The 25,907-nt window shown below is 45.9% G+C and overlaps 1 protein-coding gene and 1 pseudogene across 2 annotated transcripts in view; both read left to right on the top strand.

The window, feature by feature from the left end:
• Nucleotides 1–25,907, top strand: part of CA10 (carbonic anhydrase 10) — a 369,556-nt gene that overhangs the window by 196,662 nt on the left and 146,987 nt on the right. The gene's annotated exons all lie outside the window — the stretch shown is intronic.
• Nucleotides 13,027–13,676, top strand: LOC308532572 (kunitz-type protease inhibitor 2-like; annotated as a pseudogene). Its single transcript has one exon. The product of its transcript is annotated as a kunitz-type protease inhibitor 2-like (transcript).

Below are 25,907 nucleotides of genomic sequence, written 5' to 3'. Positions count from 1 at the left end.
GGCTAGGTTCCCAATGTGCAGGAGGCAGCCGATCATTGATTCTCTCTCATCATTGATGTTTCTATCTCTCTCTCCCTCTCCCTCTTCCTTCCTTTCTGAAATAAATACAAATATATTTTTTAAACAAAATAATACAATGTACCTCTGTGTGTTTTGCATTCATTGATCTTGGCTCTGTCTGTGAGAATTAAGGCAGAAATGGGGTCCATAACAAGAGAGCAACTGTTGTCTATGGCAGACTCTACAAGAAGTTGTGCTCTTCTACTTGGGCCTTGCGGAATCCATTACAACTTGTTTGAAGAAAGTTGTGGTTCTGGTTCTTTTCAGAGATAGCCTTTAGTGATTCATCTTTCACCATGACCCTTTGAAGTGTCTAGTCGTACACATAAGTCATCTTCTATTCAACTTTTATTTTCTGCGTATGTGTTCATTGTTCACACTAGGCTTCTTTTATGGAAATCAAGTCCCCTGATATGAAGAAACAGAGCAAAGCCAGATTAATTGGCTAATTTTCAAAGACTTAGTCTACATTGATTGCAACTTTTTTTCATGAATTTTTTATTATGTTCTCTCGTTGTTATGCCAGGAATCGCCTTTGAAATAATACCACGTAAAGTTGGTATATAGAAAGTTGACCCAAATCATCTCATTTTTTAAAAGAAAGCTCATATCATGACCTAGTTCTCATTTTTCCAGCTCAGCGGTTTAAAATATAATGGGGTGGGAGGCGGAGCACAGAGTCTTCTTCATAAGTATAGCTTTTCCTAATGCCTTTCTAACCTTATATTCTGCATCTGTCCAACTTTTTTTCTTCCTCACATCCTCCTTATTTTTCCAACTTTGCAATTTTAATCTGTGAATTAGGAAATGTAGATTGAAATCAGAGAATTAAATAGCCTTGGGTTTGAAAGGAACTTTAATAACCTCCATTGCTGCTCAAAGACATTCTACTTTAGCCCAGCAGATACCTGCCTCTGATTGCTCACCCCACCTAATGGGGAACTCACTGCTTCCTAGGCTGTATGCCTTTGTATATTTCTTACTTTTATAAAAGTCCTGTTTATCTTAAGCAAAAATTATTCTTTTCATTCTGTCAGCCCTCATTTGACCTCCTGGGCCAAATAAAATATGCCTTATTTCTTCTCATCGACCTCACCTCTCTGAAGATAACTAGAGACTTAAGTTGTTCCCTATTGTCCCTTTAAGGCCTCTCTCCTTGGGCTACGAGGAATGTCTCCTTTCTATTTTGCTAATTCTGTATAGCAAAACCAGGAAAGGGATACAGCTTCCAATGTTGTTTTCCTAAATCTCCAAATACAGTGCTACTCCTCTCTAGAACAACTTTGCAAGAAATAACACATTCACTTTCCTGCTTTTAAAAAAAAAAAAAGTATTCACATAAACACACACACACACACACACACACACACACACAATTACCCAGTATTTTTGAGCAGTTATAACTTGCTAGTTTTCTAAGTTGATATTCCCAGTAGCTCTAGGAGTTAGGCATGTACCTCCACAATCCCAACATGTGGCTTTCAGGTGATTTGGTTTAATAAAATATGAAGAATTTTTAGGTCTGAATAGTTACTATGGTTCCTTGATTATCTCTCTCAAATATCAGCTGTTTCTTCTGGACTTTCAACAGATATTCCTTGCAGTGGTTCTCAACCTTCTGGCCCTTTAAATACAGTTCCTTATGTTGTAACCCAACCATAAAATTATTTTCGTTGCTACTTCATAACTGTAATGTTGCTACTGTTGTGAATCGTAATGTAAATATCTGACATGCAGGATGGTCTTAGGCGACCCCTGTGAAAGGGTCGTTCGACCGCCAAAGGGGTCGCGACCCACAGGTTGAGAACCGCTGCTTAGAGCATGCAGTTGTGTCTTTGATTAAAACATAATACTACTGGTTCTCACTGCCAGGCACGTCAGAGCACAGATGTGGTACGTCTGTCAGAGAGTCCAGTCCGGAGACAAAAACCACACCAGGTATTTTAACCAAGGGAAGTTAGTTAGTATAAAGAAAGCATGGTTAACGAGGTATGAGATTCCTGCCAAGGCAAAGTTATCATAGAGGCAACAGGTGCAGGGAGCAGATACCACTTCGAGGGCAGGGAAAGCTAGAGGAGTAAATGGTAAAACCTACAAGCACCGGCAAGGTAGCTGGAACTCAGGCCTCTGAGAAATGGGTCTTGTTTGGCCAGCGCTGTTGTCCCTCAGCTGAGAGGACCCAAACCCCTACGGAGCCTCAGATGGTGCCGATGTCTCGGAGGGGTCTCCGTGACGCTGGTTCTGCAATGTTAGGAAAACCGCTGATTAAAGTTGCTCTTACAAGAAGGAATGGCTGCTGCTGGCATGAAAAAGCAACGATGCCAGCAACATGTTGCCAAGAATACAAAGCGAACCTGAAGGGTAGCAGTCGCTCCCCTTGTCTGGCCTCCCAGTCTCCTCTGGCACCCCCTACTGGCAGAACCTGTCCTGGCTCCAGCACAGAGCCCCAGCATCACAAAACAAAGTGTGGGAAGCTGGATTTGGAGCTGAGAGGCAATAGCTTCATATATGGCACGGGAGGTGTTCTGTGTTAAAATTTCAAAGAGTATAGTGTCTGTTCTTGGCTCAGAAGGAGCAACACAGCTCACAAGCAGTGGCAAGTGGGGAGGAGGAGTGAATCTAGTACTTAGTGCAATATCTCTTGGTCCCAGTCTGTTTCTTTCCTTTTCCTTCCAAATCTCAGCCCATCCGTGAATACCCTTCAGTGATATTTTAATAAGGGAAAGAAATCAATAGCTGCTATGTTGTCATGAGCACATATGTCATTAAAGGGCATGGCGTCTTTCTGCCCCATGGATGAAAGTTAGGAAGCAGAGGAAACCTGCTTCCTGCTGGACACTCAAAGTCAGGATCACGGGGAATGACTGTGCAGCTAGCGTTGGGGGAAGCATTCATCCTCTGGATTCTCTCAAAGCAGTGAGTGTGGCCAGTGGCCAGCTATCCCCACCAGTCCGTCCTTTCCTCAGATGGTTGTCCGTGCAGATCTGCAGAATGACATGGCGGGCCCATGGCCTCCATGACATCAAAACGTACATCACGCATTTGGCCCACTCTCCTTGCCATTGCTGGTAGTCAGACGTCCAGCTGCTCAATTTGCCAGGTGTTTCGGGGAAAGAGAACGTGAGACTGTTGCAAACGAGGTCTCTGGGACTGGCCAGGCAGAGAGAATTGCAGATCTGGCTGCGCTCGAGCCTCTCCGTAATTGGATGGTTCTAAATAGGAAGGAATAATTTTATGGGGTCAGTGCCGGGCCCTTTAAAAGCATCTACCACTTAAAAATTAATGCTCGATGACTGCTAAATTCCAAAGTGTCTCAAGAGATCAGAAGAGAAAGGGTTTCCGGGAATGGGATTTGGAAAGAGCATGAGGATGAAATGGGGTATGTCTGGGAGGAATGAAGAAAATTGTGAAGTTTAATTCTAATACATCAGACGTCAGTCAACCTTGCCCCCTCCCTGCCTTACTCCCCTTTCAACAGCCACGCAGTCCAGTGTGGCCTGCACCAGATCCCTTGCCTCTCACCATTGTACTCTATCTTTATCCGACTCCACTGCTTCTGACCTTTAAGTAAGAAATACAACATTTGCCCAACCAGTGTGGCTCAGTGGTTGAGTGTCGGCCTATGAGCCAGGAGGTCACAGTTTGGTTCACAATCAGGGCACATGCCCAGGTTCCGGGCTCGATCCCCAGGAGGGGGCGTGCAGGAGACAGCCAATCAATGATTCTTTCTCATCATTGATGTTTCTCTCTCCCTCCCTCTTCCTCTCTGACATCAATAAAAAAATATGTATTTTTTAAAAATTACAACATGTATTTGAATGTGATTTGTGGCAATCTTCAACCACAGAAACCCTCAGAATTCTTAACGTAAGGAGCCAGTCAGACGATGACGGCTCTGCTTACCAAAAGTAATAAGTAACGTTTATGAAGTTCTTTACAATTTATAATGCTTTTGTGTTATGTCCTCTAGTCTTAGCAAAAACTCTGTGAAGTATTCTTTTCCCATTTTTCAGATGAGAAAACTGAGGCTTAGGGAGTTTCTGTAACTTGTCCAGTCATTATAGAGAGCAGAGCTGGAACTCGAACCCAGCTCTTTTAACTCCAATATTCATAGCTTCTCAAGTGGCCTGAGAAACGTGGCACAAAGGCTCATGGTCTCACTGGGTGGGTGGGTCCCCCGAGGTCACTTGCAGACCCAGCCAAGAGAATGATCTCGGACACCCTTCTAGGCCCGATAATGCCAGTCCGAGGGAAGAAGATAGCAAACATGGTGACTGGGGAGGTGCTAACATTCTAGTGCGGGATGCTGACCATTGTGTACCAGGCCTTCACACATTCACAATGAGGCCAGGGAGGAGTTCAGTCTTGCCACTGTCTGCAACCCTTTGATCACGGGAGAAAAAGATGGAGTTGATGATTGTTCCCCTTCAGTTCCCATACGAAAATGATTACAGACATTAAGGAAAAGAGTGTGGAGGTTCCTGGGAATATTTAAAAGAGAACTACCATGTGATCCAGCAGTCCCACTTCTGGGTACGTATCCTGAGGAAATGAATCTGGATCTCGCAGAGGTAACTGCGCCCTCATGCTTGTTGCAGCATTGTTCACAAGGGCCGAGCTATGGGAACAACCCAAGCGTCTGTTTATGGACGAGCGCAGGGGTTGGCAAACCGCGGCTCGCGAGCCACATGCGGCTCTTTGGCCCCTTGAGTGTGGCTCTTCCTAAGCCTTAGGAGTACCCTAATTAAGTTAATAACAATGTACCTACCTATAGAGTTTAAGTTTAAAAAATTTGGCTCTCAAAAGAAATTTCAATCGTTGTACTGTTGATATTTGGCTCTGTTGACTAATGAGTTTGCCGACCACTGGCCTAGTGGATAAAGAAAATGTCAGAGAGAGAAGGGGGTGGGGGGAGAGAGAGAGAGAGAGAGAGAGAGAGAGAGAGAGAGAGAGAGAGAGGAGAGACTGATTGGAATATTATTCAGCCTTAAAATAGAAGGAAACCCTCCCATTTGCAGGAACAAGGATGAACCTGGAGGGCATTGCTAAGTGAAATAAGCCAGACGCAGAAAGATGAGTACTGCACGATCTCACTTAGATGTGGAATCTAAAAACAGTCAAACTGGTAGACGCAGGGGTTAGAATGACAGTTTCCAGGGGCAAGGGAGGAGAGACAACAGGAGGGGGGAAATGAGGAGATGTTGGTCAAAGGGTACAATAGTTAAGTCTATAGCATAGACAATAGTTAATGATACTATATTACACACTTAAAATATGCTAAGAGGATGCATCCTCAATCTTTGCAAACCACACATAATACACATAAAAAACAACTTTGTAGAGATGATGGATAAATTGTTTAGCTTGATTATGGTGATTTTCTCAATGCATGCATCAAAACATCAAGTTGTATACCTTAAGCATATACAATTTTACATGTCAAATATATTTCAATAAAGTTGTTAAAAAATAAGCAAGTGATTACAACAGGGGGATATGGTCATGAAATTTAATTCTGCCACCAATTCCAGAACCCTGCTCTGATGCAGAACTAATGATATTAATTCAAGAACAGTGACTTTTATTGTTCACTTACTCTGTGCTTTACATGCCTCATTAATTCCAACCACATCCTCTATGGCAGGTACTACTATTGTTTCCATTTCACAGATGGGAACACTGAGACTTTGAGACACAGGGTTTCAAAAGGCAGCTCTAGGATTCAAGCTGACTCCAGCACCCATGCTGTCAATCACTGCATCATATGGCCTAGACCAGCCGTGGGCAAACTACGGCCCGCGGGCCGGATCCGGCCCGTTTGAAATGAATAAAACTAAAAAAAAAAAAAAAAAAAAAGACCGTACCCTTTTATGTAATGATGTTTACTTTGAATTTATATTAGTTCACACAAACACTCCATCCATGCTTTTGTTCCGGCCTCCGGTCCAGTTTAAGAACCCATTGTGGCCCTCGAGTCAAAAAGTTTGCCCACCCCTGGCCTGGACGCACAGTCTGTCGTTAACTCCCCACCAGCCACAGAAATTATTCCAATATGACGTTTCTCTTCATAGGATTGCACAAATGATCTAGCTGTAACCGTTTACAGCATCCAGCAGAGGCAGGGACCAAGACACATTAGAGCCAAGTGCTTTAATAACTTCCTGTACTGGCAGTTATAAAAACGGAACTGTTGCTGCAGGTTCGAAGAATTAAAACATGGCAAGGTGGAAGGAGCCCCTCAAGCCAGCTTTTGGAAGTGCCGCTCTGCCCTTGTAAACAACTTTTATATACCCCCTCTCCAGTGTGTATAATGAAATGACTAACGTTGTCAGCTGTAAGCAGAGCGATTACACCGCAGCTGAGTATTTTGTAGCTGGAACTCGGTTCAGGAAAACACAGAATTGGTCGCAGAGGTAGGCTGTAGGGATGCCCGTCTCTGCACAGGGCACATGTTCTGCATCCTCCCAGAGGGAATGGCCTGCACAGATCCAGACAGGGTAAGAGCTCCAGGTACGTCGCACCTGGCCTCCTCAGTATAAAGCGAGGCTCTAGTCTGCACGCTCTTCTTCTGCTTTTAATGCTCATATCCCTTTGCTCTTGCTTATTGAGGTGGGAAGGATGGTTTTCTCTCTGCCTACCTACAATCCAGAAACTTCTCTGGTTTGCATATCTGATAGAGGTTCCCAGAGAGATTTTTGAGGACTCCTTCCTTTCCTCCTCCGGTTTGTGATTTACATAATAATATAGTTAGAGTTCCAGGAGCAGAGTTATGACTATTCGAAAAAGAACACTCTGAGGTTACTGAGACATTCCCCAACTTCCAGGGCGTGGGCCCTGGGCAGGGCGAGGGATGGGCGCTAAAGAGGAAGTCCCCGGTTTCTCATCCCCTCGCAACCCTAACTGCGAACAATGAGTATTTTTTAAGGGGAGACACTCACAGAATCAGAATGATTGTTACTGTGCTTGCTCCTGCAGACTAGACCAGAAATCGTCAAATTACGGAAGCAGACTATGGTGCCTGTGTCATCCACTGTCCCTTCTATCATTCCAGCCATAAAGACAGGCTCTTCTAGTTTCAGCCCTTTCCTATGGAGACGGCTATGGCAACAGAACAGAACGTGGGGGTGTTGCTCGTCCTCCAAACCCGACAGCAGTTTGGTGTTAGAATAGAAGAAGGTGAAGTCATGCGTGGCCCGGCCATAGCATGGCAGGTAAATTCAGCGAGTATCGGCACCGGGACCACTTTCCTCCGGAGTGCCTGATGGCGTAGCTCTTGGGATTCCTAAGAGTGAAACTTGTTAGGCTAATGATGGTGCTTCTCGGCTAACGAAGGCTCTTTCTGCTAAAATACAGGGTCGTATTTTGTCTGATGAAATCAGTAGCACATGCTTGGCCAGCGTGGCTCAGTGATTGAGTGTCGACCTATGAACCAGGCAGTTGGTCATGATTCAATTCCCAGTCAGAGCACATGCCCGGGTAGCGGACTCGATCCCCAGTGGGGGGCGTGCTGGAGGCAGCCGATCGATGATTCTCTCTCATCATTGATGTTTCTATCCCTCTCTCCTTTCCCCTTCCTCTCTGAAATCAATACAAATATGTTTTTAAAAAACCAGTAGCACATGGTGAAAGGTGTATACTGCACGTGGGGAAAAGCAGCCTTTAGACTCGCAGCGGTTCTCAACCTGTGGGTCGCGACCATCGGAAAACACATATAGCATATCAGATATTTCCATTATGATTCATAACAGTAGCAACATTACAGTTATGAAGTAGCAACGAAAATAATTTTATGGTTAGGGGTCCCCACAACATGAGGAACTGTGTTAAGGGTCGCGGCATTAGGAAGGTTGAGAACCACTGCTTAGAGTCTGACAGTCTTTTCTGTGGTCCTCCCTCTGCCACAATATGCAGATTATGTTCCTTCTCAGGGCCCCAGTGTCCTGATCTGAATTTTCTGGTTGTTTATTGGGGATTTGTGTATCATGTCATGATTTTCATGCTCCTCGGTGGCCACTCACTTTACAGCTATCGGTCCTTTTATGCGGATCCTCTCTACGCTCTTTGTCGTCTTACGGTAAGCATTCGGGGCTTTGGGGAGTCGTCGTAGTTGTTTTGTCGACATGTCTCTCATCTGTTTTTGTAGGGGTGACCCCTTACATAACCAGACTCTCCACTGGAAAACAAACTAAAACAAGAGTTTAGAATGCAGCGCCTCTCCCACTGCTGCTGTGGGGGATGAAAGACAAATCTCCACTACATTTGAGTTGGCTCTGCTTTAGGAAGATGGTTCCCGCCAGCGTGTTCGTCCCTTTTCAGGGAGAAAGCGCAAGCAGTGAAGGGCCAGGCCGGGCTTTCCCGGGGCCAGGCTGGAAATGCTGAACGCACTGCGAAGTCCAGGTCCCTAATACTAACCCTTGCGCATTTGCCCTGAGTGTGTAGACACAGACTTCATCCCCTCGTTGGTAGCCAGAGTCACCGGGGTCCAAAGGTGGACCAAGCAGCCCCAGTCCTGTAGCTAATTAAGGCAGGAAAGCTGGAGCCAGGGCAAGAGTCTGCAGGCTCTGAGTTCACTGCTTTTTCCTCTTCTGCCTTCTGTGGTCTCTTCCCATCCGTGGGTTACTCACATTGTCCAAATTCTGGCATTTTAAGGGCCCACCAAAAGAAGGAATCACACCTCCTTGTCACTTTGAGGTAGAGCCAGATTTAGCCCTTTTTAAACCCTGCAGCTCAAATGATGGAGAGACTAGCCAGGCCTCATGGCCTTCATGCACTGCTGACCAGCAGAAAGCCTGCCCAGGTGGACCCCTGGGTGTGGCCCCCGGTTCCCTGTGGTCTGGGCTCGTCACTCCTCCTAAAACCAATTGCTCTGTCTTCGTCTCTTTGCATTGCTCTCCATCCATGCTGTAGTGGTGGCTGAGGGGAGGGGGCCCTAGGGTCTCCTTCGGTTGTTTGTATGTAGGTATGCGACAGGATATTGAGCATGTTAGCATCACTGAATTTGAGATGGGTCTTATAGTCAATGGTGTGGCATCGTTTCATAGTCACCATTTTTTTTTCTTTTTTAAAATGATGGTGTGTATTACAATCTCGCCATGGTGGAGTTAAAAAGTATCTGAGAGTTCAAAGTACTTTCCCCATAATAATAAGAGCTAATGGAGGCTTGATGGGTCACACTGTTTAATCCCCTCGTCATAATAACTCCTCAAAAGGGCATATCCCCATTTCATAGAGGAGGAAACCAAAATAGAGTGATTTTGTGAATGTCACAAGCAGCAGGGTGCAGAGTCCCAGCCGCACCCAGGGCGGTATAAATCCTAAGTGATGCTCTTTCCTCCGCTCCTCCTTGAGCTCTGCTCTCAGTCTCCCATGGAGCCGAACTGGAGGGAGGAGGGAGCATAAGAACACAGACTGTCAAGTGGCCTTGGGCAGGTTCCACAACCTTCCTGTGCCTGTTTTCTCCTCTGTAAAATGGGATGAGAATTGCACCTCCCATCGGCACCTGCGACACGGACTCGCGTGCACCGCAGGCTCGGTGAATGAGTGACTGTGTCTTTCCCTGGTTTGCTGAATCCCCTGTGGGCATCGTCTGGAGCTTAGCTATGGCTTCCATTCCTTCTCTCATGGCATGAGCTAGGTACTCAGAAGCCTCTGGGATGCCCTGCACCCTGTACCCTCTTCTAAGAAAGCAGGAGGGGAACGAGGGACTTGATGCCTCTGCCCTCCCGGACTGCTCTCTACAGGCCTGGGCAGAGCTTGCCTTCCTCTCGGGCCAGTGTCTCTAGGAAGTGACTTCTCAGCTAGCTCTTCCGTTCACCCAAGTTCCCCAGCAAACGGGACGTTCCCACAAGACCAGCCCCCGGACACCACACACACCAGACTGATAAACCCAAGAGGTGTATCGCCTGCTGCCTGTATAAAAACAGCACAGAAATGCATCCACTCTCCCCCAGAGAGACATTTTCCAGCCACAGCGCACACTTCTGCTGCCCAGTCCTAATCCTGCATCTCCTGAGTGGCCAGAGAGAGGCTGACCTCACTGCAAAGGAACCGTGCCCAGCAGGTGAAGCTACTGCCCCTCCCCCTCCCCAGCCCCCCGCCCCCGGCACTGTGAGCTCATGTCCCTGGGCCTCGGCTTCTCATTCTGGAATGTAAGTTGGCCAAACTGACTTCCTTCAGGCGGACGATGAAAGGCAAGCACCACGGAGCAAGCAGAACGTCCCCCCGGAATCCTGATGGGGAGAGGGTGCCTCTCATCCCAGGCAAGTGCCGGGACCGGAGGGAAAATATCTGAAGTGAGCCTGGAGGCAGGGGCAGACTGAGTCAGAGAACACATTTGTATGACGGATCACCAAAGCGGGGAAGCCAGGAGTGGACACAGAGCCAGCGGGAATGAACCTGGGGACGGGGAGTGGAGAGGAGCTCTGGCTGGAGTAAACGTGCCGGTGGTGACCGGGGCCAAGGAAAGTCAAGGGCAAGGGCCTGGGGTAGGGTATGGAGGCATTCCCCTGTGGGCAGGCACATCCGCTTAAAGCAGTGGTTCTCAACCTTCTGGCCCTTTAAATACAGTTCCTCACGTTGTGACCCAACCATAAAATTATTTTCGTTGCTACTTCATAACTGTAATGTTGCTACTGTTATGAATCGTAATATAAATATCTGACATGCAGAATGGTCTTAGGCGACCCCTGTGAAAAGGTCGTTCAACCGCCAAAGGGGTCGCAACCCACAGGTTGAGAACCACTGGCTTAAAGGGCTCAGTGGGGCAGGCACTGCAAAGAGCAGCACTCAGACACAGGGAGTGGGGCTACTCACTAAAGCAGGGGATGGCATCTGGCCTCCCAGCCATGCCCCTGACTGACACAGCACAGCCTGAGGGGCCCCAGCTCCGGGTGGCGGCACCGTGGCTTCCAGCATCGTTAGATTAGGGCAGTATTTCATCTCCCGCTCTCCATCCAGCAGTTTCTATGGGTTTTATTGTATAGTTAAATATCACCGGGACCTTTTTAATATTCTCCTTTTTATTAAACAACTAATATATTAGTATTCAGGCTAATGTCTGGCAGGAGTCTCCAGCTCTATGGAGCTATCTATCTATGTACCCCCTTTCCATTTTTCCAAGGACATAGGATAAAGTCCCCCTTTTTCTAAATAGGATACTTCCTTGCTGAAATAAAACAGGTGAAACAGATTAGAATGTCTAGATTAAAAATGCGCAGTGCCATTGTTCTCTTAAAAATGAGGGAAATGGGGAACATCTGAATTATGTAAATGGCGTGATGTAGGAGTAGTACATGTAAAAAGTAGTAATGAGCAACTAAACTTGAAGAAACAGCTACTTTGTGCAAGTCAATCAGATGCCTTATCTCAATTTACCTTCACAACTCCTCTGTGAGATGAATACAACTATTATTCTCATTTTACATGGGGTGGAACAGTATAGCTCTTCAGAGGCAGGCCTAGCATTTAAATCTAGATCCTTCCAACTCTGGAGCCCAAATGCTTAACCCTGCACACAGTATTTAAACTCAGACCTGCATTTAAATTTCAGCTGTGTGACTTCAGGCAACTTACTTGACCTCTCTCAGTCTATAATCTGGAAGTTCATTATCCCAACCTGAATTTCTGTGATGCCTAAATTAAATAAAACATAGGCAAATGTCCAGTATAATAGTACTATAACTGGTACATCGTACTTTAAAATAGTACCCAAATTTCTAAATAATTGAGAAAATCAATAGAGTTTTTGTGTTTGAAGCTTCTTGGGCAATCAGTCACCTCCACTCACCACTATAGTGGGAAGACCACGGACAAACCTGGCCTCCAATCCTCTGATTCAGTGACACTGGAATCCTCTGGAGGAGCTGGACTGAGGGCCTTGGCCTTACTGTGTGGTCTTGAACTAAAGAAACAGTCAACCCTTCGTGGGTTCTATGTTGAACACTGTGCTGCTAGTTAGTGCCTTCCCAGCCTCACCAGTGAGGTGGGTGCTGTCCTTGGCCCCGATGACGGGTGGAAACCCTGAGGCTTGCCATGATTTGTCCAAGGCCACACAGTTAAGTAATGGACCCCAGATCCATCTCTGCCAGATGCCAAAGCTGCTGGTTATCTCCTCGGTCCCAAGTTGGTATCTGTAAAGGAGGCCAGGGCTTACTTTCTGGGTCAGTGTGAGGAATAAGTTACCCAGTAGAGGCCAGGCCCCTCCCACCCCGTCTGACCAAAACACTTCACCTACATGTTAAGGACCCCACTGCTCATCCAGTGCTTGTGTTGCTAATTCCCAGAACTGACTTGCATGTGGATCCCTCTACCAGAGTTCTATTTGTATACAATTTTGTTTGGAAGTTTTCTGAGTGTCAGTCTTTCTTTCCATTTAGGCCCTTGGTTTTCTTTAGTTACCTAATAGCAGGCCAGCCTCTTCCTGCCCATCTGCTAAGTTCCTCCAGGACCCTGTCCTTCCTTTCATACCTAGTCATCAGCTAGTGCTTGGACCAGCCTGGGGACTGACCTAATATCTGATGAGCCATCCCATGCCTTTCTTTCACATCACTGAAATGTCTCCTTACCGCTTCTGTCAGGTAGAGCCTTTTGTCCACAGAGCTCTGTGCGTGGGAGGAAAACACTGGTTATATGTAAAGCCTGTGGCTTGTTGCTTCTTTTAGTCAATAGTGATCCAGGCACCTGCTCTCTGTGCGCCCCGCCCCCTCCCCAGAGGGTAACCGCCACCTGTGCTAGCTCCTCCCAGGCAGCCACTGGCTCCAGCCCCCACTGAGCATTGATTGGGTGGGGCCCTTGGCTCCATTCTGAATGGTGGAGAGTCACTGAGAGTCACTGGGGACAAAGCGGCCAGTGAGGCCATTCTCCCGCATTGTGGGCAGAGGAGGCAGAGTCCAGGCACCAGAGGGGCTTTTGGAGACTTGGAAGCGAGCATCCATCTGCACCTGAACTTGAGACGGAGTCCAGCCCGTCATGGCGCTGCTCTGTGGGCCAAGACTGTGCAGGGTGCTCCTCGCCCTGCCGGCATCTCTGCTCCTCTTTGGGGCCAAGGCGGCCAATGGAGAACGCGACATCCACGACTTTTCCCGAGTTCCAAAGGTGGTGGGGAGATGCCTGGCCTCCCTCCACAGGTGGTGGGACAATGCCACCTGCTGATCCTGCCAGCAGTTTGTATATGGAGGCTGCGGAAGGAGCGGCAATAACTACCTGACCAAGGAGAAGTGTCTGTAGAAGTGTGCTCATATCCCAGGGCACGCCATGGACGATGCGGCCACCAGCAGCAGCCCGGCAGATTCCTCTGGCCTGAGTGTCCCCAGAAGGCAGGGTTTTGATGGCCCCTCCAGCAATATTTTCAACTATGAAGAATACTGCGCTGCCAAGGTGGCCACCGGGCGTTGCCCTGCATCCTTCCCACGCTGGTACTTTGATGCCAAGAACAACTCCTGTGATCGATTTATCTATGGAGGGTGCTGGGGCAATAAAAACAACTACCTCTGGAGGAGGCTTGCCTGAGCCGCTGCCTTGGCCAGTGGTCCTACCCGGCCCGGCCCCCACAGCATCGTCACGGTCAAGGTTACTGGCGATCATCGTCATCACGCCATTTTCCCTGCTGCTCTCCCTGACCGTGATGTCATATATGAAGCAGAAGTTTGACCTCACCTTCTGCAGCTCCAGGGACGATGAGGCCCCTCTCTTGAGGAAGAGAACCTGGAGAAGGGGTGGATAGACGGCTGCAGAAAGCCCACACGCTGTTTATGTTGTTGGGATCATTAGGGCTTTCGCTCTGTTTGTTACCAGCAGTTAAGAAGGCTGCTTCCTCTCCCCCCAGGCAGGTTCGCCTTGGAAACCCTCCCCAAGAAGGGCTCGGGTTCACGTTGGGATGGCCTGGCTCCAGACCAGAGTCAGTGCCCCTTTGATTTCTTTCCTCCAGGTACAGTTTCCTTTGTTTATGGTGAAACTTTTCCCCTTCTTTCCTATCACAAAACTGATGCTTTAATCATTTTCTTTGTTTTGTACATAAGCAGAAACAAAAGTTTTTTTTTAGAATTTGGAAGAGAGTAAAGTGTAGAAGTTTAATAAAAAGTGTGTCCCCTTTTAATGTTAAAAAGAACAAAAATGCACCCACCCCACCCATCCCCATCCTGTCTTGCCATCACCGACAAGCATGTTGCTCCATGACCCGGATTCTAACTCTGTCCCTGGAAGGTTTAAAGGCTGCGTTATACTGGGTCTTGGGTAGACAGTGTAGCCTCTGTATTTCTTCTACTTAATTGTATGACCCAAAGGAGAGCAGCAATTAAAAAGTCCTTTCAGATTGGAGCCTCGGCATTTTATTTGGTCCACTGCTGGCTCAGTTCAGTTCAACAAATATTTATCAAGAGTCAGTATTGGCCCTACCATGGGAGAATAGTGATAGATAGGTAAGTGGGCATAATCCTTGCCTTCTAGAAGCTTCCAATCTAGTAAGGAAAACTGACCCTAAAATAGGTTGGTTTAATACAGAATAAAAAATGGTAAACTAACCTAATATAACAATAAAACACTTCCCACATGCCTTCTAAGTGCTTTGCATGTATTCACTCATTTCAGCCTCGGGAGAACCCTAACAGTACATATTCCTTTTGTTCCCATTTACACGTGAGGACACTGAGGCAAGACCACGCACAGCCTGCAGGTGGCAGAGCTGACTTGAACACAGGTGTTTCCGGCTCCCTGTGTGGCTTCTTTCTCCTGCGCTTCATCCAGGACGAAGACTGCTGTGTTGCCACATTGTGGGTTACAGGGTGTGGACTTGTGCAGAGCCGTGGGCAGCCTGGAAGATAACAGGATGGGGGTTAATGTACTATTTTCAGAGACAAGGGATTGAGGTTTGGAGGGTGTCAGGGTCATCTCCAAGGTCTTATCTCTAGTAAGTGGCAGGGCCGAGACTTGGAACTGGTGCCTCTGAGCATCATGCTTATTCTAGGTTCAGTGGCGCCTCCACGTTGCTGCTCTGGGCTACTGTGGGAGTACAAAGTAGGACCATTTAGTAGAGCCTGGGCTAGAGGAAAGGTCTGGGCAGGCACTGCCGAGGATAGGCAGCGTGCTCCTCAAAGTGGGGGATTTCCCGAGAGGTCTCCATAACCTGCCCTCTCAGAGGCTGCAGCTCTCATTGCACCCATGGGTCCTCTCCACTGCACAGGTGAGTTGCTCCATTCATTCCTCTCATCACTGCAAAGACCCTGTGCCAGACAGACTCAGCTGAACCTGGGTTTTCCATCTCCACTCACTTGCTCAACAGATATTTATTGAGCACTCACTATGTGCCAGGCGCTCTTCTAAGAGCTGAGAGTGGTGTACAAGGCCCATGTTTGTGTGAGGCTTCCATTCTGGTGCAGTGTCTGCTGCCTATGTGTCCTTGCTTATGTAACTCACAGATGGGTCTTCAGTTCTCCCATCTGTGAAATGGGGACAGTGGTACCTGTCTCATAGAATTGGGGTGTGGGGTGAGGCTGAAGTGAGATAATGGATGTAATGTGCTTAACAGAAACCTGGTCCATTGCACATGGTCCAGTAATCTTAGTCTGGCCCGGCTGGTGTGGCTCAGTGGTTGAGCATCAGCCTATGAACCAGGAGGTCACGGTTCGATTCCTGGTCAGGGCACATGCCCAGGTTGCAGGCTTGATCCCCAGTATGGGGCAGCAGAAGGCAGCCAATCAATGATTCTCTCTCATCATTGATATTTCTCTCTCTCTCTACCCTCTCCCTTCCTCTCTGAAATCAATAAAAATATATTTTTAAAAAACCTCAGCCTGTTCCCCACCTGCCTACCATCCTGTAAAATGAATGTGACCAGACCTGCCCTTGCCACTTGGATCCTTGAGAGATGGTGATTGTACTTGTTTGAGGCTGTGTAACCTTGATGGATTATTCCAAGTCCACTTGACCACCGTGGGTTAAAGCAACAAACTGGTTCTCCATGTTCCTCTACTTTATGTACATTATAACTGTGTATATGGAACCATAAAACTCAAGGCAGATTTATACATACACTGCACTGCATATTTTCGTAGAAATGTTTTGCCAGGCACCTGTAATGCACTGATATATGTGAGCAGTTTCCTAAAGTTTATTTCTCATCGATCTCTCTTAAATTGCATATGAAGTGACATTTTTATGGTTTAACTTTTGTTTTCATGACACAGCCCCAATTTGCATCTCTGCTGTAGCGCTCAGGACTTCCCCGCTCACACACGTGTTTCCCTGTCCCTGAAGCAGGTCTCAGGCCCACGCTTCTCCAGGCCCCAGGTTGGCATCTCTCCTGGAGAAGCCAATGCATGTGTGACCGTCTTGTGGAAATGAACTTGAATTATTCAGAACCCACAGCCAACGTGCTTACAAGGTATCAACGCAGAGAAACAGACTGGTTCCATTCTCGGTGTGGTCAGAGCCCTGGGCATGAAAGCAGCCATGCTGCTCCCTTCCCAGATGGTTTTCTTTGCCTGGGGTCGACTTGGCCTCTGACCTGCACCTCCAGCAAGTTCCAAAACAAAGCGGGAAGGAAAGAAATACTCTACAGAGTGTCTCCTATGAGCCAGACTCACTGTGGATCTGCAGGTTTAGCGCTATTAACCTTTTTCAGGTGGCAGTTTCCGAAAGATCAAGCAAATTGACCGAGATCGCACAGATAATAAGTGGTGGCGCCAAGTTTAAAGCTCAGATCTGCCAACTGCAAAATCTGATTCTTCCATTGCACTAAGCCAAGCACCCAGGGCAAATAAGGGGAGAGTCCATATGGGCAGAGTATAAGTTATTCATCTTCATCTTACTTATAGGAATTTATCAGTTTGAATAGTCATTTCACAATCACTTAGTGAGTGTGTCTTAACACATTGCGGACGGATCACGAGAATCCTCGTGTTTTCATATTACACAGTGTTTTACAAAGTATCGTACTTTAAAAAGATATTAGCTTGTAAGAACATGTAATAAATAACTTCAAAATGCAATGGGTATTTAATTTTAAGGCGTGCCTTTAACATTTATGGAAAATGTTTTTCATATTCGTTCAGTATAAACTTATCTGGCCACTGGGTAAAGCTAGCAATAAAACTACCGGTCCACAATGTTAGGGTGCAGGCACTGTGCTAGGCACTGTGTTTGACATAGCCGTTGCTATTTGGGAATTCCTAAAGGATTTCTCATTACCTCCTCCTGGTAGGCCACTGCAAATGAGTGTTTGGGGGAAATAGTGACCCACCTAGGAGTGACTCTTGTCTTCCTGAATTTCCTTTGTACCTGGTGCATATCGTGTATCTGAATAAGACAGAGGAGGTCCATTGTGGAATGAATCAATGAATGGATGCGTTTGCAACACCCCTAAGGAATATATAGGGCACCTGTCTGTGTGCCATTGTTCTCCACAGGCCAGTGCTGTGTCTCATCACTGTTTCCTCAGAGGCGGGCACAGCACCCGGCCCAGATCGGGGCTGGCCGCGTGAATGAGTGCAGGCATGAAAGGAGCGCTACCATCAGCACAGAATCAGAAACATAAGCAGAGTCAGGACGAGGATGAAGAAAGTGAAGTGCTAGCCTCGGGTGCAAAATTTAAGGGGACACCAAAAAACTGAGAAAGAAGATATATTTTTAATGCAATATTTGAAGAAAATCAAGACGGGATCCGCAGGGCAGAGAGGAGGGTAAGATGAAAGGCCAGATCCTGTCTTTGTTTAAAATGTTTCCTTTTGTCTTCCTGGATTCTTTTGTCATTCATTTTGACTTCTTAAAAATATTGCATGGAAGTGTTATGTGTCCTGATCACTGAGATTCGGATGCCCCTTAAGTTTGTGACCAAGGTAAATAAATGCCTCCCTCGCCTCCCCCAAGCCCTGGCCCCGTAAAACCAACAGCAGTGACTACGATTCTCTGCTGTCATCCTATATAGGGAGGGCTTTATGGGCATAACTCACAGACAGCCCACAAAAGCGTCTCCTCAGAAAGGTGATGTCGGGACCACTGTTTGCAGACAGGGTGGCTGAGATTGGAGGAGGCAACCCTACCTTCCTAGTGTCACAAGGGAATCACGGGTGTGACCAGGACACACGAGCCCCAGACTGGCTGCCTCCAGCCAAGCCACCTCATGTGTGTACCCTGGTGTGCTTCACAAACACCCTATTCACTGACTCCCAAGGTCCCATCCCTTATCAGAAACACTTATTTCATGTACCACCAAGATGACAGCAACTGGAAGGTGCTAACAATTGAAGACACATACCAACTTCAGAGATTTTATGAGGAGGGGAGGCCGGGGAATGATGCCTCTTAAAATGGGATCAAAATACATTGTGATCATAACCCCAGTGACCATGGCATTGAAAATAGGCTGGGGAAACTCCATGGGAGGCTGTACCCCCATGATAGATGTAAAAGGACTGTAGTGTTCTGTGTGTCTCTGAATATTCAGTCGTCCATTCACTACCCTCAGCTCATTGAAAGCTGTGCCACTCCCTCCACAAGGCAAACATGCAACTCATGGAAAGACAGAGGGTCCCTAGGAAGCCTCCTGCTTCATTTGCACCCTGCAGAGATTTCCCTGAGAGAGAAAAGATTGCAGTATCCATTGCCTGGTTCTCTCGTTCTTATATGGGTTAAGAATTTTCTCTACCTACACAATTATCTGGAGCCCCAGATTACAGAGGGAAGGGCTGGTCCAGTCCAGCTGATGTGAGACTCCGAATCTCTCCTTTTCTTAGCAGCTGACATTTAAAGTGAACCTGTGATGGGCTGCACAGATTCCCTCGAGGATGTGCAGAGCCTGGTAGAACGGTCCCAGGTGTATTACATAACACTGAATGGTCCATGCCATCGCACAATCAACTGGTCTGCCTCCCCTCCCTATCCCCCCTTCCCCCTCCTCCCGCCCCCAGCAATTAGGAGCACACCTAATGTACTGCATTCCAAACTATTATATTAAAATTTATTTCGACTTAAAAATATCTAAGTCTGCCTCCCCCTGATTGCCTTGTTTTTAACATATCGACCAAGCACAGACACAAGTTGTGTTGTAATAGCAAGTTCACCGGCATTAGAACTGTACGGTTTGCTTAAAAGGCTGGAAATTCTGCTCTATTTTATCAGAATTCTGAATCAGCTGGAGTGAAGAATAAGTATCCTTGTTGCTGACGTTCGGGACAGGTGAGGGGTTATTATGGAGAAGCATAGCCTGGAGACAGATTGCCCGGGTTTGAATCCAGCTCTGCCTCTTCTTGTGCCTCAGTTCCTTTGTTTATGAAATGGGGAAAATAACAGTACCTGCCCCTTTAAGTTGTTATGAGAGTTTAATGAGTGATATTTGTAAAGCACTCGGAACATTGCGCCGCAGCTGGCATACAAGATTAGCTGGCATTTCCCATCGCAGACAGCCCCGGGGCAGGATTTTCACACACAGGTGTTCATCCGAGCCTGTTCATTCACCCTGGGGGCAGGAAACTGTAGTACTGAGCCCTAAATGAGTGTGGATTTGCCTCTCGTCCTCTGTCCCTTCTCCTCCTCCTTCAACATTGAAAGCTGCCATCATCACCTTGAAGGTGGTTCTTATACAAGTTCCATGGCAAAGAAACCTGCAGGCAAACAGATTCTAGAAATAAAAATAAATAAATAATAAACAAACAAACATCTGGCAAGTTCACCTCATCTCCTCTTGGTTTTTGTTGGACGTTATACATATTCCCATTATTGTAATGATCTTATCATGGCTTTGTCTACCTGATGGACAATGATGGGTCCTTACCTTATTCTTCTTTCTCTGCCCAGGACCTCTCATTCTGAGCCTGGTGCCTACCTCCGTGCACTGCAAGTCCTGCATAAAGCTGTTAAATCAGGCAATGACCAGAGCCTGGCTCTTTGTGTCCCATCCTGGTGGTAGTTCTTTTCTGTCTGCTCTTTTCTCAGGGACTTCCTCCCTCCTTATTCTGCTCACTGGCAAAGCTGCTGGAGCAGCAGAGCTGCCCTCATTGGTCTTGATGGGAATCGGGGAGGCCAGAGACATGCACCCTTTGAACATCCTCTGAATCTTCCTGGATAGGATGCCAGTATTGGAATCTGCACCCAAGGGCATTTTCCAAGGGGTTAGGAGAAGCTTCGGGTCATTTTTTAAATATCTAAGGTAATAAAACTAATAAATCTCATTTATGAAAATGGCAACCACCCTTTATGTAGAAGCTTACATCCCAGAGATGATAGAGATTTGTGAGTGAGAGCGTTCAATGGAAGAAAAGAAACTCACGTTTGAATCTACTAGAAATAACTGGTGGATAAGCAGTGGAAATGAAGTTATGGAGAATTTTAATAGCCTTGGGAGAAGAAATTTCAGTTCAATTCTAAATGTGTTTCGATTGCAGTTGGATCTCCAGGAACTTTGGAGGTGGGGATATTAGATATGAGGGAACAAAGGAATTTGTTGTTTGCTGCTGCATAAAATCATCATGCCAGCTAAGCCAGCATGGCTCAGTGGTTGAGCATTGACCTATGAACCAGAAGGTCACAGTTCAATTCCAGGTCAGGGCACATGCACAGCTCACTCCCCAGTAGGGGGCATGCAGGAGGCAGCCCATCAATGACTCTCTCTCATCGATGTTTTTCTCTCTCTCTCCCTCTTCCTTCCTCTCTCTGAAATCAAATAAAAACATTTTTTAAAAACAATAATAATAATAAATCATGCCACAGCTCAGTGGCTTAACACAATGAATATTTATTATCACACAGTTTCTGTGGGTCAGACATTTGGCCAGTTGTCACCATGGGGGCCTCCCTATAGGCTATTGCATATCTTCATGACATGGCAGCTAACTTCCCCTAGAGTGAGAGATCCCAAGCAAGAATGAGCCAAGAGGAAGCTGTAGTGCCTTTTATAACATAGTCTCTAAAGTCATCCCAATCTGGTCTTCTAGAGTTGCCATAACAAAGTACCACAAATTGGGTGCCTAAAACTATAGAAAAGTATTATCTCATACTCCTGGAGGTGAGAAGGTCAAAGTCAAGGTGTCATCAGGGCCTGAAGACTCTAGGAGAGGACTCCTTCCTTGCCTCTTCCTAGATTTTGGTAGCTGCCAGCAACCCTTGGCATGCCTTGGCTTACAGATGCACCACTCCAGGCTCTGCCTCCATCTGAACACAGCTATCTTCCCCGTTTTCTTAGGACACCAGTCATTGCATTAGGACCCACCCTAATCCACAATTACCTTACCTTAACTAATTGTATCTGCAGAGTTCCCATTTCCAAATAAGGTCAGGTTCTGAGGTTCTTGGTGGACATGAATTTTCTCTTTAGAGGAAGATATATTCCACCCAGTACACCCATTATCACTTCTGTTTTATTTACTTGTTAGAAGTCCACCCACACTCAAGAAGAGATGAATTAGGCTTTGTCTTTTGAAGAGAGGAGCACTCAGAAATGTGTGGACATATTTTAACACCACCACAAGGACCACGCTGTGCTTCCCTACCATATGCTTTCTGCTGGGCACTTCCAGTCTCATATGCGATCATGTGGTCCAGTGAAAAGAGAACATTTACAGAAGTTCCATCTTATTTAACATCAGAGATACCTGGCCATTTCCGTGAATTCTCTTAAAGTGGGGACCAAATTTCTTTTAAAATATTTTGGCTTAGATTTTATTATGAAAATAAGTGAGGCTTACTTAAATTTGAAAAATATAGGTTTTAAATATGACTGCACTAGTTCTTAAATGAAGAATGAATTGTGTTTTGCGCCCTCCCCCCCCGCTGCCCCCCGCCCCCTGGTTTAATTTTTCCAACAAAATCACATGATTTCAGAGCATACCTCACATTTAGTTTGACTTTTCAGCATAATAATGAAGAGGGTTATTTTTGCCAAATTCAGGGGTTTTTATCAATATTCCTTGAGACCTTTGGTATGCATGGCATTTCTTCTGTAATGCCTAAACCAAAATCCATAAGGATTTCTTCTCCCTCAAATAGCCTAGTTATGTTTCTGCCACATCATCGTCTATACAGTAGGTCCTCGGGTTACATCAGAGATCCATTCCTATGGCAGGACGTAACACGATTTTCGCCGAAAGTCGGAACCCACCCACATAAGCACCTACATCATTCACATGGAGCACATACACAGCAATAATGAAGTGAAACAGTAAAAAAAATTTAAAAGAAAGATAACAATTCCTGACCTTTATTAGGGCAAATAAATAATAAAAAACATAAAGCACATATGTACATATGTCAGAATGATGGAACTTTTTAAAAATAAATAAATAAATGGGAGATGGCGATGTAACCATAAAACTACATATGTCGAGTCCGATGTAACCCAAGGACTGTCTGTAATAATAAAAGGGTAATATGGTAATTAGACTGGACAGCCTAAAGACCTTCTGGACATCCGGACATCCTTTATGACAAAACTGATGCCCATGGGAAGCCAGCTGGGTCCCGGGTGCTGGAGGGAAGCCGGTGCTGGTAGCTGGGGTAAGGAAGGCCTACTCTAGCATGAATTTTCGTGCATTGGGCCTCTAGTTTACCAATAATTCTGCATGTGATTCAGTAGTTTTTCAACAGCTCTTTTTTTAAAAAAGTTCGTAAAATCTTCCATTTTTTGGAAAATTTAAAAATTTATTTTATAATCAACTTACAAAGTATATTTATAAGACTGCATTTTACAAGAATCCACTAGAGATTTGCAATGATGTTGACAAAGATGCTAGCATTAAGTGGGGCCTGATTTTGAATGGGGACTGATTTTTCTAAGTGGTCAATTCAGTAATGAGTATGTTGGTACAATTGGGAATTCACTTCTCTCTCAAACCTGGCCACTCTGTGGAGACTCCAGTCATGAAAACCCAGATAATCAGGACTCTCTGACTTTTTCATTTTTCTACAACCCTACCCCCATCCTGCTAAAGATACCATTGAGATCTTTTCATCTTTTTTAAAGCAGCACTGTAAAAAGTTAAATAACATTGGTAGAATCACTTCAGTGTATTGAGTAGGGAAAGGATGATGTATACAGCTGAAGAATGTTTCTAGGCCTGAGTTGCAACAGGAACTTTTTTATTGAAGATGGGCCCACATGTCTCAGATAACGGGGACAAAGGATGGTGCCTTGGCTCCTAAGAGACTTCATATGGGAAGAAAGTAAGCCAGTGTTGCATGATTCTCATTTAACCTTCCCCGGAGCACAGATCTGGAATTTGTCCTTTAAAAGTCCCTTCCAAAAAGGGGGCGGGGCGGGGGGGGGGAAGACATCTATAACAATCCCAACAATAAAGATTTAAAATAAAAAATAAAAACAAAGGCAACACAATAAGATGGCACTTCACACCCATTAGGATGACTGCTATCCAGAAAAATGGAAAATAGTAAGTGTTGGAAAGACAGGGAAAAATTGACACCCTCCTGCCTGGCTGGTGGGAATGTAAAAATGATGCAGCCAATGTGGAAAAGTTTGGTAGGTTCTCAAAATAATTAAACGTAAAATTACCATATGATCCAGTCATTCCATTCCTAGGTATATATCCAAAATAATTGAAAGTAGGTGTTCAAACAAAACCTATACACAGTATCTATAGTTAACAATAATGTATTGTACACTTAACATGTGTTAAGAGGATAGATCTCATGTCAAGGGTCCTTACCATAATAAAATATTTTTAAACCTACAAATCTATAATAATAAAAGCATAATATGCTAATGAAACCAGACGTCCTTCCAGACAACCTTCCAGACGAAGCTGGGGCTGCAAGGGAAGCCTGGGTCCCGGGTGCCAGAGGGAAGCTGGTGCTGGGAGAAGGAAGGCCTACTGTTGCACAAATTTCATGCATCGAGCCTCTAGTATAAAATAGAAGTCCCTTCCAGATGAAGTCTTGAACCAGTGTTGAAGGCAATTGGAGGGACTAAATAAATAAGAGTCTGTCTTGTCTTGCAAATGCAATAGGTTAGTCAAAGGCTCTGTGGTTAGAGGGTTATCAGTTAGTGAAGTTTCCTGAGCCCAGTGTTAGGGGCCCACACACATCATAACCTGTCCACCTCACTTTAAGTGAATGACTCCTTCCCATAGCAACTCACTCCACTTGCAATCTATCCACTAGGAATGTGCTAAATACTCAGAGTTACCCAATGACTTCAGGGAACAGACTGCTGCGACAGATGTCTCCATGGCTTCTTTCTTCTGCAGCTGGTCTTATACCTTCACTTTTCTCTGGGTGAATTTGGCTGCCCACATCAGTATTCCCATCAGTCCCAGCTTCAGTGCAGAAACGATGAGTATTCAGCAGTGGATACAGTCATAGCACTTACTCTTTGTATGTAACTTAACAAAGCTGTGTATAAGCATTCCTCCGGCTTAATCTCTGGAGATAACCCATTGGCACCCCCCACTCTGCTCATTTTTCTGCAACAGAAATGCATTTTTGTTTGTCTCCCATAGGTCTGTGTGTAAAATCAGAAAGCCAGTCGAAGACAGGGTTTTGGGTTATAGGGTTTCATACACTGTTATTCTTCTCAGACTGAATGCTTAAATTTTAATTACTTATTGATTTATTGATGTAATTTTTACTAAAAACAAAAATGGTTTCAGATGCATGAAAAATAAGTGATTAGCTCTCTTTGTAAGTGCGTATGTGAGAGTTTCAAGCCGATGGTGCCGTATCTTTTACAGGGATGTGTTTCCAACAAGGAAATCTAGGAGCCGCTCACCAACCCTTCAAAACCACACGTAGCGCAGACAGTGACTGTCATCTCTGACACTGCACACACTCCGAGAGTAGCACAGAGTTATGTGACGTGGCAGGACTCAGTCACGCCAGTCATGTCTAATGACTGCACGGAGATGTTTTGATATTTCTGCAGCTGCTAGCCCATGGGCAGCCAGCTCTTGAAATCTCCAGATTTTCTGTATAACTGTGTCACTCCGGCCGTAACCAAAGTTCCTTGCCCAGAAACCGTCCTCTTTCTGAGCCTGGTCCTATTGCACAAGTAATAGCATGCTTTGTTTTCATTCTGGTTCTTTCTCTTTGAAAATAAAAAATCTTATATGCAGGGAGTGGCGGTAGCAGGCTCTGTTGACTGCTCACGTAAAATCTGCTCTCTGCCTCTTCGATGATGCAGCACTGAATTTATTCATGTAGCCTCTCTCGGGAACCAGGGGGGCGGGTCCTAAGGAGTGTAAGCCCACCATGGTCATCTCCCACCCCTTAAAGGTGACTGGCTTAGAGCCAGACACATGGCCCTATTCAGGCCAGTGAGATGAGAAATTCTTAGGGCACTGAAGGGAAATGTTCCCTTGCCGCTAAAAAGGGGTAGTCCCTTCTCTTTCCCTAGTCACGGGCATGCCTGCCTGTGATGTCTATAACTGCTGATGAAGCAAAACCTTACAAAGGAAGATAGGTGGGGTCAGAGCCCTGCTGTACCCTGCCTGGAGCCTTGCCTACCCATGGACAGCTTGCGCTGTGAGATAACAAATCTCCTTACGTTTAAGCTGGTCGAGTCCAGGTTTTCTGCTACTTGCTGCCAAAGTGTTTTGACATAGTAGCCAAAATAATAAATCGTCCCATGCTGTGTCCTTTGCTTGGAGGGAGCTTCTGCCCTTATTTACCTGGTGATTTTCAAGACTAGCCAAGGCGCCCACTCTTCACAGTGGAATGAACCACAGCCTCATCCAATTCCCCACGAAACCTTGTATACACATCCTGCTCTTTAGCCTCTTTACGTGGGCTTCTTTGTGGATGAGTGCTCTCACACTCACATTAGAAGTTCCCCTCCAGAGGAGGCAGATCTGCACCAGAAGCAGTACCAGGGGCACCATTCAGCAAAGTGTTTACCAGCAGAGAAGGTGCTT

The sequence above is a fragment of the Myotis nattereri genome, assembly GCF_964212035.1.
Source record: "Myotis nattereri genome assembly, chromosome: 16".
Classification (NCBI taxonomy): Eukaryota; Metazoa; Chordata; class Mammalia; order Chiroptera; family Vespertilionidae; genus Myotis; species Myotis nattereri.
The sequence above is the reverse complement of the archived record's forward strand: the minus strand, read 5'-3'. Positions and strand labels throughout refer to the sequence as shown.